Source organism: Podarcis filfolensis (assembly GCF_964270895.1).
Source record: "Podarcis filfolensis genome assembly, chromosome: 8".
Taxonomy (NCBI): Eukaryota; Metazoa; Chordata; class Lepidosauria; order Squamata; family Lacertidae; genus Podarcis; species Podarcis filfolensis.
The window spans coordinates 57,860,380-57,877,450 of NC_139611.1; the positions used below are offsets into that span (position 1 = coordinate 57,860,380).

The following is a 17,071-nucleotide window of genomic DNA, read 5'->3' on the forward strand; positions in this document are numbered from 1 at the left end:
TTTTTTTAAAGCATCTGGTATTTTCCATTGTTTTGGGGTAAGACAGCTTTTCCTGGCATAATTGTGGTGAAACAGGTGAGTGGACCCAGTGGCGTAGCGTGGGGGTGCAGGGGGGCCGGCCGCACCGGGCGCAACATCTGGGGGTTAGGGTTAGGGGGCGCAAATCCACGGGTTAGGGGGTGCAAATTACTTGCCTTGCCCCGGGTGCTGACAACCCACGCTACGCCACTGAGTGGACCTCACTTTGAAGCTGTGTGCTTGCTAGACACCTGGGTGATACCTGCATCCCCCTGAATTAAAGGATAGACAACCAGGAGATGCCCTGACCAGAAAAGAGAGGACAAAACAGATGCCATAACTGCAGCACTGTTGATAGCACAAGGATAGTGGCTTGCGATTGTCTTCCCTGTAAAAGCATCAACACACACACACACACACACACACACACACACACACACAAACACACACACCCCATTGCTCTTCCCAAACCTCTGAGACTGCTGGGGTCACCAGAGCTGTTGCTTACCTTGGTGGGTCTGCCTGCCCCCAGGGGATGCCCACCGCAGGTGCGAAGTTTGAAGAGCAGGAGGGAGCGCTTAAGCCATCCACTGAAGGAGATGCTGCCTGCTGTTTTGACTGCTCCTCTTGCTGCTGCTGCTGCTGCTGCTTGGCACCTTCTTCCTCCTCCTTCACCTGCTCTGCCTTCTGAATTGCTTCTCCGCCTCCTCTTGTATCAGTATGTGTCCCTCCTAGCAGGGAGAAGGGAGGGGCCCCATTGGCCTGCCTCTCAGCCTCATTGGCTGCAGTGAGTGCCTGTCAGCGCACACTGCTCCAGGTGGGGCTCTGCCTTTTGCTCCTGTTCCTCAGCCCAGACCAAGGCTGAAAGGAGAGCTGCCAGGGCACGGTTCCCGCCTGGCATCAAGCAAGTCCTAGCCTGCTTGCCTGAAGGGCTCTCCCGCCCGACCCTTTTGTTTTTGGACAACAAGGGATGCTCATAAGTCACAGTGCTGGAGACAGATGCATAGTGCTTGGAGGAAAGTAATTGCAGCAGACTGCCAGCCCCAGTGCCGAGGCTCAGTTGCTGCCCTCAGGACCCAGAAGCCCTTAGACAGAGTTGGAAAGACATCCTCTAAAAAGCCTCAGCTCTCCCTGATCAGGGTTCGTTCCAGCCCTTCTTTAGCCTGATACTCACATACAGTCACAGTTACATGCTGTGGAAATGGGCAGAGGGGCAGAGCAAGCTGCTTTATCCCCAGTCAGTCCATTGCTCAATCTAGCGTAGAACTGCCAACACTGACTGGCAGCAGCTCTCTGGGGTTTCAGATAGGGGTCTCTCCCAGATCTGTCTGGGAGATGCCATGCATACAAAGCACGTGCTCCCCCACTGACCTACAACCACAGGGTGAGCTTCCGTTGCTCAGTCCCAGCTCCTGCCAACCTAGCAGTTTGAAAGCACATCAAAGTGCAAGTAGATAAATAGGTACCACTCCAGCGGGAAGGTAAACGGCGTTTCTGTGCGCTGCTCTGGTTCGCCATAAGCGGCTTAGTCATGCTGGCCACATGACCCAGAAGCTGTCTGCGGACAAACGCCTTGGCCTATAGAGCGAGATGAGTGCTGCAACCCCAGAGTCATCCGCGACTGGACCTAACGGTCCAGGGGTACCTTTACCTTTAAGGAACCTTTGGCCCTCCAGATGTTGTTGAACTACAACCCCACCATCCCTGGCCACTAGCCATGCATGCCGAGGCTGATGGGAATTGTAGGCCAGCCCCACATGGAGAGGCAGAGGTTCCCCATGTGTGCTTTAAAGTAAAGGCAGTGTCTCTTCCAGTCTAAGGATGTGTTGGCACTGAAGATATGCAGTGGGGTGACTCCTGACTAAAGTCACATTACATTACATTTATAGCCCACCTTTCTTCGAAGAAGCTCAGAATGGTGTATATACTTCTCTTCTCCTCACAACAACCCTGTGAGGTGGGTTAGGATGAGAGTGAGTGACTGGCCCAAGTGAGTTTCATGGCTGAGTGGGAGTTTGAATCCTGGTCTCCCAGATCTTAGTCCCACACTCTAACCACTGCACCACACTGGCTAGTTAACCTAGCCTTGGAGATGAGCCTTGGAGGTGAGACCCTCCTCCTGCTTGAATCTGGCTGGAATATTTGGGCAAGGAATGGCAACAGAGCAAATAGGAGTTCTGGGTAAAGTAAGCTCTGGACTCTTTTTCCAAAATGGAAGTTGGGATTCCGAGTTCTGCAACAGAACAGGTGGATGGGAATCCACAAGATAGGGTGTGTGGTTGTGTCAAGACTGAGGGAAATGATGGTATAGAGTTTGGATTTGATATCCTGCTTTATCACTACCTGAAGGAGCAGCTGCATGTGGAGGAGCGGGGACGCGAACCCGGTTCACCAGATTACGAGTCTACCGCTCTTAACCACTACACCACACTGGCTCACACGAATTTAATGCCCAGTACAGGATCTCATGCAAGCTTCCCCAACCTACTGCCCAGCCAGTGTAGGAGTTGTAGTCAAAAAGTATATGGAGGGCACCCGGTTTGGGAAGGCTGGGCTCCTGCACGCTCCCTTGTTTTGTTTCTCCTTTCCCTCCTCAATGCCTTTTCAAGTGTCAGCATTTGCTCTGTAACTTCCTTGGGGAAGGGCCCTTTGGTTGATGAAATTCTAAAGCGAAAAGTAAATTCAATAAACTACTTTGTTGTTAATAAACAAGCAAAGGCAACAGAAGCAGGTCCCGTAGATACCCCATGACCTGAAGATCACTGGATGGGCAGTGTATCTTCCCTTTTGACTCTGATCCTTTAAGGAATCCATGCCAGTTGGATGGACTGGTCCTCCCCACCCTTTGAGTGGGAGGAAAATCAACTACCTCTTCCCTTGCCCCGCTGTTGTCACAATCAGCAGGAGCCCTCTGAGACCAGGCAGCTTCACTCTCCACTCAGCTCCTGGGCAGGATTGAGGTCTCACCTGCTCCATCACTACACAAGGCTCAGACAGAGGGAAGGAGATACAGTTTCTTTTGTGAGAAATCTGTCGTCATGATCTTTAAAAAGAGGGAGAAGCAGATTTCAGAAACAAATGTGAAGCATTTCCATGGCAACTGCCCATGATATGGAAGATTCCCCCCCCTTCCTCCTCTGTGCTTCACTGCAACAGCCTATCCTGAAGGTTACAGAGACATATATATTTTTTTGAGGGGGAGCTTCTTTTATAACCAAAAGGGACCTATTTGAACAGAAGGAGGGGGCCAGGCTACCTCCCCTGGCCCCCCAAAGCCAGCCAATCCTGTTCGAAATGTCACAGAGAAACATTTAAGCAACCGAGACAGTAGAAATGGCAAAAAGGGGCATCTCCCTGAGGACACCCATAAAGACACTGGGCTAGGGAAGGGCCCATCACTCAGGCAAAGAACAACTGCTCTGCATGCAGAAGACATCCAGTTTCATCTCTGATATCGCTGATTAAAAGGGTGCAGTCGCAGGGGATGCAAGAGACCCTTCCCTGCCTGAGACCCTAGATGAAGTAGGAAATTTGGGGCACGACAGACTCAGTGTCTGAAGGCTTTATACGTTCACTAAGCACATGCAGAGTTCAGTGGGAAGGACCGTAGCTCAGGGATAGAGCACCTGGTGGCAGCTTGGCATGGGACCAGGAAACCTCTGGAGAGATGGTGCTGGCCCCTGTGGAGAAGCCTCCTTTAGCTTTGGGTCCTCAGGTGTTATTGGACAGCAGCTCCCACCAGCTCCAGCCACCTTAGCCAGTAGTCCAGGATGTTGGGAGTCACAGGAGCCAACTCCTAGGAGTCAAGGTCCATTCAGCTTCCCCCAATAAAGTATTTGAGGAGACTGCTCCCCCCCTCCCCAAGTTAATGGGCATTGCCATTCAAATGGTGTGCATGCACATTGTCTTGGTGGCTGATTATGCAGGGCTTGCCTTACCTGACCCCTTCCCCCCTGCCCATATTTTATTCAAGTTGGCACTCCTGATGGAAACTGTAGTCCAACAACATCTGGGGACCCAAAGAAGGTTGGTGTAGACAATTCTGAGCTGTACTGACCAAGGCTCTTGGTGTATATCAAGTGTAATTAACCCAGCTGCCTGCATTTTTGGACTGCCATGGGGTGGCTGTCATGATGAACTCTTGCACTTCAAAATTTACTATTACACCATTGTGAGTGTGTGTGCATCCCAGGGCTGGCTGGTCCATTAGCTTCGATGAGACAGTTCCATTGCTTTCCCCTTCAAAAACCTGCTCTGTAACACTGAATAGGAACAAACAGCAATTCAGGTTTTCTGTGGATTGCCGTTTGCTCTGATCCAGCAGCAAAGAGTGGGGTTGTGGGGGGAAACAACAATACCCACTTAGACAAGGCACTTTAAAATGTGGGACTGGTGTTACTAACAGGTTCGTGAAAGAGGGGGGAAAGAGAGCTATCAATTAAAAATCCCACAACATTCCCCCCCCTTCCATGATCCTCTGAAGCCTTGAAATATTTATGAAATATTAATTGAATCAGATAATTTGTGAGGCCAAGGGAATCCAGGATCTCTGACTGTTGGGGTAGGGGAGGCAGGATCCACCTTCCAAAGCATTAGCAATTAAGGTGGATTGTGTTTTGTTGTCCCCATTCCACTTCCGGAGGTCAATAGATCATTGGTTACTGGATCATTTTCTCTGCCAGCAAAGCACACACATTCCCCAAGAGCATGGAAGAAGGAGGATGCAAGGGTGGTGGTGCGGATTATTTTTGTTTTCATATTACAGTTACAGATAGGTAGCCGTGTTGGTCTGCCATAGTCAAAACAAAAAAATTTTTTTTCCTTCCAGTAGCACCTTAAAGATCAACTAAGTTAGTTCTTGGTATGAGCTTTCGTGTGCATGCACACTTCTTCAGATACGAAGAACTTCTTCATATTACAGTTGTAATATTACAGTTGTTTTACATATTACAGTTGTAATATTTATTCATATTACAGTTTTCCAGCAGAGCAAAGGCATTGCTTTTCATGCATCAGCTAGATGCAGAATTAAAATGCAAGCACTGTGTAGCACATATAGTGCTATGTTGTTTGGCAATTGCTACAGCCAATATCTGTCTATAATGTATACGCAACAGTTTGTCCCATGGAGCAAAATTCCCTTGCAATATTAGTTAAAAGTTTCTTTTTCTTTCAGATTTGGCCCTTTTTATTGCTTCCTGTGGAGTGCAAACTGGGGGGTCAGTGGTGAATTGTCTCTCAATAGAAGAGGACTAATTAAGGGATTATTCATCACTCCTCCCACAACTGTATTGGACAGGAAGGAATAAAATGAGCTGAATCTGCAAAGAGGGATTTTTCTGTTAAAGCCACAATAGCCCTTAGAAGTCTCCATCCCACTCTGTTTTTCCACACTAGGTACTGCAATTGTGTTTTGCTACAAACAATCACCCTGAATCAGGGTGTCATGCAGGGGCGTTGCAAGGGGGGGTGCAGTCCGACCCAGGTGTAATGCCTGGGGGGGTGACAACTCCCCCCGGGTGAATTGGCATGGCGGTGCTATCACCCCTGGCAGGCAGATTTTCATGATTTGCGCAATCGTCGTTGTGAAAATCTGCCCGCTGATTGCGCAAATACTTCCGATGATCAGCTTGGCACCCTGGCAGGCGTCATTTGACCTCCTGGGTGGTGGTGGTTGCATCCCCAAGGGGCGCTTTTATGCAATCAGCGGTTGGTTTATTGAGATCACCAGGTGGTGTTGGCACCCCCAGCAGGCCAACCCTCCCTAAAAAAGGTCAACAACTCAGGGCAACGTTCCCAAAAATTGCAATGTGGGGCAGCAACAAAAAAATATATATCGCACTGGGTACCACCTGACCTTGCTACGCCTCTGGTGTCATGGATTGGTTGGACGCAGAGGAATGGTGGGAGGAAGCATCTGGAGAACCACCAAGGGATGAAGGCTCAGAGCCCAGGAATGGTGGTGGGAGAATGCTGAATAGTAAGAGGGGAAAGAGAAGAAAAGACTGGAAGGAGGAAGCTGAAGAGGTAACAGGGCTTAGTGAGCTGGGAGAGTCTGTGGCAGAGAGCAGTCAAGAAGCAGAAGCAGAAGCTGAAGCAGGAGAGTGGAATGAGGAAGGCCAAGAGGCAGAGATCAGCTGGGCTGGTGGAGTCATGAGGGTCTCCCCCCTTGTCTCCCAGAACCAGAAGAGGCATTAAAAGGACAGAGGAGAGGTTGGCTGCCTGCAATTGCTTGGAAAAAGTCTTGGCAACTGATTTCATGAAGGAAGACCACTGGGAATGAGCTGCTCTGCTCATTAGGCCTGACACTCAGCCAAGTCTGTGGAGGTCATGTTTTTGCTAATAAATAGTTAACTCCATCTTTGACATGTGTGATCACTGACTGGCACACTCCTGTGACACACAGTCTGGTTTACCCTCTTAGGATGTCTTCAGGGTTACTGCTATTATTATAATAATTAACTCAGTATATTTATTAGTTCTGTTTTATTTTGGTGGACATACATTAATTCAGGTTCTTGGTGCAATATGAAAGTGATGGCTGCTTTTAAGTAATTCCTGTGTGTATAGTTTTGTTATGTTATTTTCCTGTTTTTTTAAAACTTGTGTGACCCATTCCAGCTTGCTTTAAAAATGTGGAAGATAGATTTTTAAAAATAATCATTACATTTGCCTCATCCATGTTTCATTGTCTGTATCTTAAGCATTTCATGCCTTCTTAAATATTTGTTAGCTGCCCTGAATGTTTCCTAAAACAGAAATGAAGAGGGGAAGCTGCCTTACACAGAGTCAGGCCATTGGTCCACCTCCCTAAGTACTGTCCGGGCTGGCTTCCCTGGTTTCAGGCAAGGGTCCTGACTTGGAGATGTCAAGGACTGAACATTCAGCCCTTCCACAAGAAAAGTAAATAATCTACTACATTAGAAGCTTAAATTCTAAGACACTTGATTTGCCATGACACTGGATCAATACTGAATTGAAAAGTAGAAGTAGCTGTGTGAGCCCATAAGGAAAATGGCAAAATGTGACTTTTATTAGGCCACAAAAGGGTATGCCAATTTTTGAGCTCTCCAGAACTCTTCACTGGATTATATGGTAAATGGGAGGCAGGGGAGAGAGAGAGATTGGCTAGTTATGAAGCCGGAGAGTCTGCATTGGGTACAATGCAGTAATCTGTTACCTGACAGTTCTAGACAAGATGTGTTATCAAATACATTTTGAAGCCAGGTAGTTTTCATCCTGCTCTAGACATTCTGCAGTTGCTGGCTGGCCTTCGGCAGCAGCAGGAGGCAGTCCTGCCTCTTATTTTTCCAAAATACCCCTCTCTTTTCAAAACAGAACCTCCAAGCTAGAGCCTTATTTGAAAGGATGTCATGACCAAGGCGAGACCAGCAGAGGGTGCAGGAGGACATACTGTAGTTATGAGTTTTTTAAATGCTCATTTCTACGGAATGAAGCAAAAAGTGGTGGGATTCTGATCCATCTATTTTCAAGCGTCCAGAAGTCAGAGGGCACTTGCCCTCCATGAATTTGCCTAATCCAAGCCATTCAAGTTGGTGGCCATCACTATCTCATTTTTTTTTAGTAGTAGCAGGCATCTAACAAATGTAATCAATAAACAATCTAATTTAGAGTACAGTGATAACCTCTACACGGGGCTGTTCGGAAACACGGGGCTGTTCAGAATGTTGTAGCCAGGCAAATTATAAGGAACATATGACACTCTGCATTAAAACAATGGCATCACTGGTGACCCATCTGTTTTCAAGGCACAATTCAAGGTGCTAGTCATGACCTACAAAATCCTACAGTGGGAAACAAGTGTGGTGTTGTGATTAGTTTTGGGCTAGCACCTGGGAGACCAGGGTTCAAATCTCCACTCAGCCAAGAAGCTGAATTTAGAGCCATCCAGTTCAACACAGTATAAACCTGTTAATCAAAATTGGGGAAAGTCACATCAAACTGGGTGATTACATATTCATGTGTGTCCATGTTGGCACAGCTTGGACTCACAATGCCAGATTGGGCAAAGTCATGCCAAGGCCATGCATCAGTCTGCTGTCCTGATTCAAAATGGAGCCCAGCACCAAACACAGAGGAAGATTGTCTCCCCCTCAGGAACCCTCGTTTTAAGTTGAGCCCTGATACCTTCAAATGTATCCATACTGGCACAGGTTAGAACCATCACAGAAGATTGGGCAACAATATTTTCAGAACTGTGTGAATTGCTGTACCTCGGGTTACAGACACTTCAGGTTACAGACTCCGCTAACCCAGAAATAGTACCTCGGGTTAAGAACTTTGCTTCAGGATGAGAACAGAAATCGTGCAGCAGCGGGAGGCCCCATTAGCTAAAGTGGTACCTCAGGTTAAGAACAGTTTCAGGTTAAGAACAGACCTCCTGAACGAATTAAGTTCTTAACCCGAGGTACCACTGTACATTGGTCTGGACCATCATGCCATGTCCCAGCAAATGTGGTAACAATGTCTTCAGAGGTATCTAAATTGGTGCAGTTTGGCCCATCACACCGAAAATCAGGTGATAACACGCCAAAGTCATATTTCAGTCCACCATCTTGATTCAAATGATGCCTGGCATACCAGTCTATGAAGACCACTGCCCCTACCCCAAGAACCCTTGTGCCAAGTTTGGTGATATATCCAAATGGACCAACAACTTTTTTATAGTAGATACACACACATGGGATGCTTCAAAGAATGGCAAATATATATTTCTAGATGTATCTGGCAAGGGAAGAAACCAAGAATAAAATATAAATTACTATCAGATACGAGAGAAAGAGGAGGTTTCGCCCTGCCAGATTTGAGATTATACTATGAGGCATCTTGCATTTGCTGAATCCAGGACTGGATAATTTTGAAAAATGGAGATGTGTTAGATCTAGAAGGACACGATAATAGATTTGGATGGCATGCATATTTATGGTATGACAAAGAGAAAGTACACAAAGGCTTTCAGAATCATATAAGAAAATCAATTTTTAAAGTATGGGAGAAGTATAAAGATTTACTAGAACAAAAAACACCCTGGTGGCTTTCCCTGTTAGAAGCACTATCTGTGAAGAAAGTAAATATGAGGACAAATAGAGAGCTGTTAACCAAGGTAGAAAACCAAGTAAAACTAAAAGATTTTGAAGAGGTGAGAGAACAGGTAACAGATTGGTTACAAATATCATCAATTAAATGACTTTTTAAGAACAGATAAAAAGAAAGTTTTTAGTTATGAATGATCAAGATTTCAAAAAGAGATTTTGGAAAATAACTTTAAACTACTGTCTAAAATGTACAATTTGCTCCTGGAATGGGATACGAAAGATTAATAGGTAAAATCTGTGATGATAAAATGGGTGAGAGATGTGGGACATAATATACAAATGGTGGATTGGGAGTTGCTATGGAAAACCGATCTGAAATTTATGGCATGCTCTTAATTGAAAGAAAACTGTATGAAAATGATGTATCAGTGGTACTTAACCCAAGTAAAACTAGAAAAAATGTTTAAAACAAGTAAGAATATATGCTGGAAATGTAAAGGAAAAGAGGGTACCTTTTATCATATGTGGTGGAACTGTAATGTAATCAAAAAATTCTGGGAAATGATATATAATGAAATGAAATTTTTTTTAACCTTTGTTTAAAAACCAGAAGCTTTTTTACTAGGAATTATAGGTACCAAGATTCCAAAAGAACAGAATAAATTATTTATGTATACAGTGGTACCTCAAGTTACAAAGACCTCAGGTTACAAATGCTTCAGGTTACAAACTCCGCTAACCTGGAAGAGTTACCTCGAGTTGAGAACTTTGCCCCAGGATGAAAACGGAAATCATGTGCTGGAGGCGCAGTGGCAGCAAGATACAACGGCTGCCCAGATACTGCTAGCCCAGAGATGGAAGGAAGAGACAACCCAGACAAAAGAAAAATGGCAGACCAAGTTGATGGACTATGCCAAAATGGCAAAATTAACTAGGAAGCTTAGGAACCAAGAAGACAAGAAATTTATAAAAGAATGGGAAATGTTTATAATGCATATGCAAAATTATTGTAAACAGGTTAAAACATTAGCAGGATTTTAAATACACTTGTAATGGAATAGAAACCATAGATAACTTAGGAAGATGAAAATTTTGGAGAGTACTGATATGCAGACGAAAACAGAATTAAGAGAACCCACAAATGGGATGGGGGAAGTCAGAAGATGCAGAGTAATCTCAATACGTGAATGTGTAAGACATTTAGATGTAATTTTGCCACCTTTCTTCTTTGTTTTTTTCTCTTTCTCTCTTTTTGAAAATCCAATAAAAAAATTATCATAAAAGATACACACACATGGGAAAGACTGCATTCTTCCATACAAGTTTGCCAGGAGAGGCTTGTCTTTTTTTGCCCCACCGATATCTGAAGCACATCCAGTGGAACTCAAGGGAGGGTCTTCTTGGTGGCTGCTCCCAGGCTCTGGAACTCCTTGCCAAGGGAACCTGGCTAGTCCCGTTTCCGATGGCCTTTTGTTAGCAACCAAATGATTTTTTATTTAGACCAGCCTTTGGCCCATAAGCTGACTTGAAAATATTTTGCATTTTGTTTAAGGATGGGAGAGAATGCAAACCTATCTAATTCATACTTCCTGAAACAATATGTGAATGGAAACAGTTATCCTTCGAAATTCGCACTTCTCTGAATTTTGTGATGCACTTCTCCAACCAAAACAGGAGTACAAAAATGTGTGAACTGGGGGGGAAATGTGCATAAAAATGCATATATTAGTGAAAATAACATACAGAAATGCATTATATTACGGGAAATAATTTGCAAAAATGCAAACATCAGGCAAAATTACATTAAAATGTATTTAATCGGAGACACGGGCACTAAAATATTGGTGAATGGTTAGGTCTTTTACTTATTTATTTAAAGCAAATTTATGTGGGAAATGGGGAGAACTGAAAACGGGGGGGAAGATGAGAAGCAGAAAATGACAGATTTATCCACTCCCAACGTGGTTTGAAATAGTTACTTTCATTGATGCTTAACCTGCCTTGTTTTTATTTTATTAATTTTGCATTTGATTGCTGTTTAATTATTAGATTGTATTGAGTTTGTAGTGTTGTTTTAGCCAACTTGTGCAACATATGATGGGAAAAGGGGGTGCAAATTGAACAAATAAAGAAAAAAAACCAAGAACTGGGATGTGTCAAACCGGGTGCTAATGTGTTGTCTCTCTTCAAGCATCAGGCCCTGGGAGAAGAAGGCTTGATCTGGGCATTCCTCCTGATTGGCTCAAGACAGGGGAGGGTTTTATTGTCTGGTCTGAGCATCTGTCCTGGGGCAGTTACACAACAATGTCCTGCATTGGTCCTCATTTGCTTGTTTACAGACCTTCCCCTTGATCATTCCTTCACCCTGCCTATTTTTTGCAGCAAAAGGTCTGTTGTTGCACCAGAGCTACAGAACTGCCCTGAGACCTCTGGGTATAGGGCGGTATATAAATTCAATAAATAATAATAACCCTTTAATCTGCTTTAACTGAGCATTATCCGCTTGGATCCCTCTTGCAAAATACTGGAGGCACCCCAAGTGTGGGGGGAGAGAACCAGCCCCAACACAACCATATCCTTTTTCCCATGGTCGGTTGCCAACGTTTTTACCGGCCCTGCTCCTCTGCCTCCAATAGTAGCCTGAGACGCAGAAAAGAAACAAGTGGTATCTTTTGCTGCTACTTCTCCCCATGCCAGGAACAGTTCCTCTTGCTAAATGTTTATCCACCAAGTGGCTGTTAAAGGCTTGAAAGCAGGGAGAAGGACAAGCCCCCTCCCACCTGCATTCCTTCCCAGGAATTATTCCAAAGATATTGGGGAGGGAGGACTATCACTAGAGAGAGCGTCACAATGGAACCAGCCCCTGGCGTCTCTTAGCACTCCTCCTCCTCCTCTCCTTGGGAGTATGGCAAGTAGCAAGAGGTATCCTGGAGCCAGAAGTCAGAAGGGAATCTTGTACAGATAACCTCCAGGGTCAAGCTGCAGAGCTGAGAGAGGACCCTCCAGGAGGAAGGGAAGGGTGTCGGTGGGGGTAGGAGAGAGGAGACCCTGCCATGATCTGACCTGGTTTTTCCTAGAAGCCTCTTTCCTGATAGGTTGCAGCATCAGTTGCACACGGATGAATCTTTTTTTGCAGGGCTCTGCTAAGCACAGCTATGACCATATATGGGATAGTTGAGGATTGGCTCACAGCAGCAGCAACAGCGGCGGCGGCATCTGAGGTAGAGAGAGGAGGGGGTCCCCGGTGGGCAGTTTTCTGTGTCACTGTGCAGCTTCCTTTATACGCACAGTCAGCTCCTTCCAAGCAGAAGGCAATGCCTTCCCCTTAGTAGTATTGTATCCCCAAGGGGGGCAGGGCAAGGGCCCCCTTGGATTGCTTCTTGCTGCGTGCGCTTGTGGAGAAAAGCTGCCTCAGAAAACTTCTGTCCGTTTCCGAGTACAGAGAACTGAGAGAATCAGAAAGGGTACAGAACAAGACCCAGCAAAAATAGCAAGCAGGAGCTAGCATTTAGAGGGTGCTTCTAGAGTGCTTAAAACACTTCACATACTTAACCACAGTTGCAGGGGGTTAGACTAGATTACTCATGGGGTCTTCCCAACTCTACAGTTCTGACAAGCCTTCAGAGGTAAAGGTAAAGGGACCCCTGACCATTAGGTCCAGTCGTGACCGACTCTGGGGTTGCGGCGCTCATCTCGCTTTATTGGCCGAGGGAGCCGGCGTACAGCTTCTGGGTCATGTGGCTAGCATGACTAAGCCACTTCTGGCGAACCAGAGCAGCGCATGGAAATGCCATTTACCTTCCCGCCGGAGCGGTACCTATTTATCTACTTGCACTTTGACGTGCTTTCGAACTGCTAGGTTGGCAGGAGCAGGGACCAAGCAACGGGAGCTCACCCCGTCGCGGGGATTCGAACCGCCGACCTTCTGATCGGCAAGTCCTAGGCTCTGTGGTTTAACCCACAGCGCCACCCGCGTCCCAACAAGCCTTCAAAACAGGCTTATATCCTTATCTTAAGAGGCTGAATATGAAAGGTGTTAGGCTACCTATGGCCACCTTGTGGGTTTGCAGGTGGGAGGGTGAGATTTGATTGGGGAGCCTTCCTAATTCACCAGCCGCAAGGCTATCAACAGCTACTAGCCGCAATGGCTCTGTTCTACCTCCACTGTAGAGGCATTATGCTTCTGAATATTAGTTGTTGAGAACAGCAGGTGGGCAGGGTCCAGCTTGCGGGCTTCCCACAGGCATTGAGTGGGCTGCTGCAAAAATAGGCTGCTGGACTGGGTGGGCCATCGGCCTGGTCCTGCTACAGGCTCACCTTATGTCCTTATAGTAATGCTCATGTACTAGCGGTCTTTCCAGTTCAGTGCAAATATCACAACACATTAATGGAGAGTGGTTAACCTGGAGAGAAGCTTTCATAGCCCATAGCATGCAGTTCATCCTCCTAGAAACTGAAATTGCTCCCCCTCCATAGTATCACATTCCACATGGCTCCTAGTCTGAGATATACAGCTGAAAGTAAGGGGGCACCCGCAGTGTGGGCATCAGGAAAAGGGAGTGTGCTAGGCAGGCAAGGAAGAACTTGGTGGTCTCCCATTGTCACCCCTTTCTGCCTTGTGGACAGGGAGCAAGCTCAGGCATTCATCCTTTGGAGACTGAAAACAGGGAGGAATAACACATTTGTTCACTGAAGTGAGACAGGACCAGGAAGCCTCTCTCAACCTGGTGCCCTCCAGATGTTTTGGACTGGGATTCCCATCTGCCGCAGTCATCATCAGCCACAACCTCATTCAGCCTGTGGGGTGATGGGAGCTGTAGCCCAAAGCATCTGAAAGGCACCGGGTTGAGGAAGGTGGCTTAGGACCACGTTGCCCATCATGTTGACCTCCATCTCCTTCAATGTCCTCTGCACAGGAGCATAATCTCCTATGCCTTATCCCCTCTTGAAAATCCCGGCACTGAACACCCTCCCAATTTTTTGTTTGTTTCACTGCTGAGATGCACGCTGAGCTTAGGATGTCTCTAGAAATGCAGCCCTTTGCACCTCATATCGATAATTACAGCACAGGCAACAATTAGCATTTTGTCTTTAAACACTCCAGTGGGACCAAGCAGTGATGAATTTCAGGGTGGAGAGAGAAAAGAAGATGTGTGCCCATGATTGGCTGTCTCCATGGAGATACAGGACTGACCGAGCCACCAGTAGAGATGCTGAGCAAGGCACGGAGGACGGCCAGTCACACCCTGCCTGCCTGCCTGCCTGGTGCCTTTCCAAGGGGGCAGATGCACTTTGCCAGGATGCATCAGGGCATCCAAGCAAGGGGGTCTGTGACTAGTGTGGCAAAGGGGAAAGTTGCCTTTCTCAGTTCAGGTGGGTTGGATGCTGCAGCCTGCAAGAAAGTGTGTGGGACGCATCCTGAGGACAGGCATGCTCTGACTATGGACAGAAGCAATACAAGTAGCAGTTTGAGGGCAACAGTATCTGAATTTAAACAGTGCGTGCCAGAAAGGTACCCGAGGGTATCAATGAGTGCTTCCTGACGGCCACTGTTTTGCAAGAGGAATTCAAGCATCTATTAGATTTAGGTTTGCACAATTAAAGAGGATCAAAGCATTTCATTCATTCATTCATTCATTTCATAAAGTTTTTACACCACCTGATAGTAAAAAAAACCTTCAGAGCAGTTTACAAAAAGATAAAATAATAACAGCGAGAAAAATTCACAACCCTACGTTAAAGCATGCAAAAGTTAAAATACTAAAGCAGATTAAAATTACTTCAACTTCCTAAGCATCTTGGTAGGCTTGTCTAAACAAGAGTTTTTAGCTGGCACCAAAAAGAGTACAGCCTGCTAATCTCAGTAGGCAGGGAGTTCCACTTTAAAATAGACAATAGGCAGCAAATCCCAAAAAACACCACACACAACCCAGACCTTTTGCGGTGAGGAATGTGACTGGACAATGCACTGAAACATGTGGCATGAACAAATGCTCACTAAAGGTCAGACATAGCCTAACCTCTGTGTAAGCTTTGCGCAAGCAGATCAGGATGGATGCTCTGTAAATAGTTACCTGGAGGAGCCTGATGCTTGTGGCCATGCTGCAAAGGAAGGATGCTCTCAGACTGGAGGGCTCACAGTGGCTCCCACCACCCACAGCAACCCTGAGAGGATCCTGGTGGAGCACCTGCAGAGAGGCTGCAGTAGTGCATCTCCTAGGAGTGGCAGAGTGGACTGGGTCACCGTACCTGGGGAAAGGTAGCTTCCTTTCTCCCCAGGGTTTTCTGTGGATGGCCATTTGCCCCAATTCAGTGGTAAAATGTGGGTTTTCCTGAGAGAAGCACCAGGACAACAACAAAAAACCTACTCAGACATGGAGCTTTAAAGTGCGGACCTGTGCCGAGAAAGCGCTACACAAAAGGACGTCTGGATGAGCCCTGAGTGATGTGGAGAAAGCCCACTTCACTTTTGCAGTTGTGCCACAAGCTCTGGGACTCAGCCCTGTTTGCAAATAAGGTCTCTGTTCCAGGTCTACCCAAAAGGGTCCTTCACTACACCCTACTCTGCATCAATCACCATTCAATATTTTTCAGATAGAATCCAGACCAAGGGCCAGGTGGCTTGATATGCCCAGTTGCAGAGTTTGCTATATATGTACCTACTAGCCACAGTGTCTGGATTCTACCTTCACTGCCAGAGGCAGCATGTCTCTCTGAATACCAGTTGCTGGGAATCACAGGAGGGGAGAGTGCTGCCGCCATCAAGTCCTGCTTGTGGGTTTCCCACAGGCATCTGGTTGGCCACTGTGAGAACAGGATGCTGGACTAGATGAGCCTTTTGTCTGATCTGACAGGGCTCTTCTTACGTTCTTATAGCTAATTAAAATCAGCACTGGAGCTTCAGCAAGGGAATTCAAGTCCTAGATATCAGCTTTCTCGGCCTGTCAGAGGTATGCCATCTTGCCTCTTCCTCAGAATCTGCAATCTTGGATCCACTCCACTGGCCTTACATCCTACAGTCAGACCCTGTAAGGCTTAGCCCATGCTTCTTTCCGTCCTACCCACAGAAACGAATTATTTCTCGCTGTGGGGCAACTCATGCGTTCTGCATCGCCAGCTACGTTCAAAGGCGGAGAGAGTACGGTAGTAGTGGCTGCTTGTCAGTGCTGATCAGCATCACCTGGGTTGCCACTTGCCTAAGATGAGAGATCTGGTTCAGGAGGCTAATGCATTCATGTCAGGCCCGGAGAAGCAGAAACAGCCCCCTCCCCACCACGTTCCCTCCTCGACCATCGTGCTTTGGGAATGGGGCCAAGACGCTTCCCTTTCCCTCTCTGGGCGACAGCAGGCAGCTTTTGTGCCCCAGATTTCTGTGCCCCTCCCTCCTCGTGGCATTTGCAACCCAAATGGATGAGCCAGCAAAACTCCAGCCTCTGCAGATCACCCAGCCTCCTCCTCCTGCTGCCTTCATTCCAAGCGGATGCCCACCACGAGCTGAGCATCCCTAACCACCTTCAGAGACAGCTGTTGTCATCATCACCAGGGTGTGTCCAGAGGGCTGTTGCTCTAGAGTGCACAACTGGAAGCCTGGCGGGAGGGAATGCATGCAAGCAATTTAGAAATAGGAGAAAAATGTGGGAGAAGAAAGTAATCTTCTTTCCTCACTTGCATTAAACCAGACCTCAGGATCACCCACTGACACTTAACCACCACCAGGTTCACTGGGCCGGACCTACCATTAAGCAGAGTAATACGGCTACCTCAGGCGGCAGATGCTGCGGGGCAGCAGTGCCAGTGAGATGCTGAGGTGTGCCTTGCCTACACTACCTTAAATTAACCTTCTGTTCACCAACCTCCTGCTGTGGTGCATGCTGCCCCATCAACAGTGTTGAAATAAGAGCTAACTGGCAATCCAGTTGGGTTCTGTACCTAGATGGGGAGGGAGCATAATCTTGTCTTTTGCTGCAGGCAGCAAAAAGTTTGTGACTGGCTCTGAA

At 46.7% G+C, this 17,071-nt stretch overlaps 1 protein-coding gene across 2 annotated transcripts in view; it reads right to left on the minus strand.

Annotated features, from left to right (window-relative positions):
• The window catches only part of HPCAL4 (hippocalcin like 4), a 41,325-nt gene that overhangs the window by 17,625 nt on the left and 6,629 nt on the right, over positions 1-17,071 (minus strand). Inside the window, exon 1 of one of the 2 annotated variants that reach the window (XM_083625377.1) lies at positions 527-742. The exons of the other annotated variant lie outside the window; for it this stretch is intronic. The gene's annotated coding sequence lies outside the window, so the exon portion shown is untranslated. Of the gene's footprint in view, positions 1-526; positions 743-17,071 lie in introns of those variants that run through there. 2 annotated transcript variants of the gene reach the window in all.